This window comes from Hordeum vulgare, chromosome 6H, assembly GCF_904849725.1.
Source record: "Hordeum vulgare subsp. vulgare chromosome 6H, MorexV3_pseudomolecules_assembly, whole genome shotgun sequence".
Classification (NCBI taxonomy): domain Eukaryota; kingdom Viridiplantae; phylum Streptophyta; class Magnoliopsida; order Poales; family Poaceae; genus Hordeum; species Hordeum vulgare.
The window spans coordinates 307,195,488-307,198,753 of NC_058523.1; positions in this window are offsets into that span (position 1 = coordinate 307,195,488).

Below are 3,266 nucleotides of genomic sequence, written 5' to 3' on the forward strand. Positions count from 1 at the left end.
AGCTTTTCGATGCAGAGGATTGTGTTCCTGTTATTAGCATGGATGGTGATGATGCCCATCGACCCTGGCATTTTTAGTGTATTGTAGGCATGGTGAGATGCCACCATGAGCTTTGCTAGCGCCGTTCGGCCCGTGATTTCCTCGTACGACATTACGTCTTCGCAACATAAAAAATGACCCTCTTTATTCTGAAGTTGAGCTTGCCACCAAACATCAGCGGCTGAATATTTTATCCCTTGGGCTGTGATCTTCCTAGGTTTACCCCCTGGGATGACCCTGTTGGTTTGAGATCCTTGTCGGGGATCTGCAGCCGCTTGACCATGTCGGGCGGGATCAAATTCAACTCGGCCCCACTATAGACCAAAATATTTATGACCTTGACGTTGCGAATAGTTGGCGACACCAACAATGGAACACACCAGACAGTAGTGATGTGATCTAGGTGATCATTACCATCGACGATGATGGGATTGCTAGACCACTTGAGGGGTTTCCTTTCCTTTGCCGCTAGGTCTGCTGCATTGACTTCACATACCCACTACTTGAGCAGCCGGTGGGAGGAGTGCAACGATGCGCCTCCATTGACACACATGACATCTATCACCTTCTAGAATTCTTGGCCATCACATCCCTCTTAATGTCCATCATCGTCATCATCCTCGTCATCAGATTTCTCGTGTTGGCCTCTAGCAAGATTCTCTTTTTGGTGCATGGCCTTGCCGCGGCGACCATCGCGACCACCATTGTTTTTTGGCCAGATCCACCTACACCATCCTGGCCCTTCTCCTTCTCGTGCCTTTGGTACTCTTGTTTCTTGCTTCTCGGCAAGCTATTCTACTTCTAAGCATTCAGTGATATCGTGGCCCTTGGTGAGGTGGATCATGCAGTATGGCCTGTCCGATTATTCTCCTGTCGCGACCTTATTGTCTCTAGAGTAGGTGGAAGCCTCCTTGTAGGATCCTTTAGAGGTAGCCTTCTTGCTAGTGTTGGAGTTTCCACATCCTTCTACGGCCATGACTGCCTTTCCTTTTCACTTTGGATCCGGGGAGTCTCCTCCCTTCTTCAGCACGTGCACATTTATCAGCCAAAGCATAAAGCTCGGTGACATCCCGAACCTTGTTGATGCCCTTCTCCTCATGCATCTGCCAATTGCACATGTTTGTATGGAACACGTCAATCACCATGGCAGGCTACATGACAGGGATGTTGTGCTACACATGGTTAAACCTCTGTATATACTTGCGGATGGATTTGCCATCTCTTTGTGGAAGCACATGCAGGTCGCTGGGGTGCCGTGAGAGTTTGTGACCCCATGGTATGCACTAATGAACTAGTTACACAGATCCGCCCAAGAATAAACGTACCCTTCCGGCAAGTTCACCAGCCAACTCCTCATGTTAGGCATGACTGCCAATGGGAAGTAGTTGGCGAACACTTACTCATCGCATCCCTCGATAGCTTGTACTATGATGGTGTAGATGTCGAGGAACTCCGATGGTCTCATCTTTCCATTGTAGTTGTCCGGCAGTTCGGGCTTGAAGCCCTTGCTCAAGGGTCAGTGAACTGGCCGCACCTCGCAGCCTACCACATAGGGTAGGCTGTGGGTACCCCATGCACATGCTCATCGACGGCTGGGTATGGATGACCGTTTGATTGGCATCACAATCTCGCCGCCTCTCAATGATTGTGGGGCATCCTCCTTGTGCTTGTCCTTCACGTCTTGGCGCGAATCTTGCTTTTGTTGTGGGCCTGTTGATGCGTAAGACACTTCATCTTGCATGCCAGTCTAGTGGGATGGTCAAAGTTGATATGCGTGCGATTGCATCGTAGTTGCTTCGCTAGAGTCGTGTCCTGTAATGGGCCTCCCCAGAGCCGCATGGCGTGTGTGAGGGACCCACCATATTTGGCTTGTCATAATTCGCAAAGCTCAGAAGGCTCTGTATGATCGACCTCCAATCTTCCATGTTCTTCGGTGCTAGCAGAAAGTTCAGCAAGATTTGGGCCTCCATGAGAGCTTCACCCGAGATCTTGGGCATGGAGGAGTGTGAGGCATGGGTGGCACTCTTACTGCTGATGGTGTCGGTAGGAGCGCTTTCCTGTTCCATTGCACGTTGTCCATTCTCACCTCGAGGTTGATGACGGGCCCGGCCCCGCATGTCCTGAGCACGATGCACATGGGACTTATTCGCACGCTGCCCGGGTCGTGGCCTCGCGGGTGCTCGTCGCAGTTGTCTTGCCAGGGAGGCAACAGAGGTCTCGTCGCCACCGCTCTATTCTTGCTGCCATTGTTCCCACAAGATTTCCTGGTTGTTGCCGGCACATCTCGCGTCTCCATGATGATGGGATCTAGGTCGCGGATCATGGAACTCCATGCGGTGTTGTGGTTGCGATCACCAGTACAGTGAGTATGATGGATGGCTCCGTCTGCCTCACCTGTAGCTGCCTACGATGGTAGCATGAACAAAGACGGGACAGTTGCCAACGTGCCCTTCGTCTTTTTGGGAGCCATGGGTGTCGATGATTGTAACACCTAGTTTTTGGCCTTCCTCACTACTTAACTTATTTCGAAATTAAGGACCAATTAAATTTTTTTGTGAATGCTTGTGATGCTTGGAGTGACTATTGTTTGCCTGTTTGCTTGAGTGCATCTGATTGCTCCCCAATAATTGTCTCTATCTTCCAACTCACCTCCTCATTCCATGGTCTCCTCCCTAATGATCATGCCATGTGTTTAGGATAAAATATCTATTTTCACCAAATATTATTTTCACCAAAAAGCATTACTTTGAATTAAACTTTCAAACCCGTGAGATGAGGTTTGTACTACAAGTCCTCAAATTAGGGAATTTCTTTTGCACCCATTATTTTATTTAAAACCTATTATCAAAATGTATTCGAAAAACCACCATATTATTATTTTCAAAGTTATTTTATTATTTTATTTAAATGCCTTTCTTTGAGGCTAGAAATAGTCTCTTATGAAGGAAAGATATTTTTATTGCTTTCAAAATATTTAAGAAAATTTAGGGAAACTCACTCGATATATATATTCCATATTTATGAGTTTCAACATGGAACTTGTCCTAAGACCCCCAAAACGCTCTCTGTTGATTTATGACTTTGGTAAACTTTACATTATAAAGTTTCTCCAATTGACCTCAAACTTTTTGTGCATGCCTTAATGCTCAAATAATGCCCCTACACAAAATATTGGATTTGTGGGAATTGATTTGAATAGGGTTGTAGGCAGAAAGCCATTTCTGCCC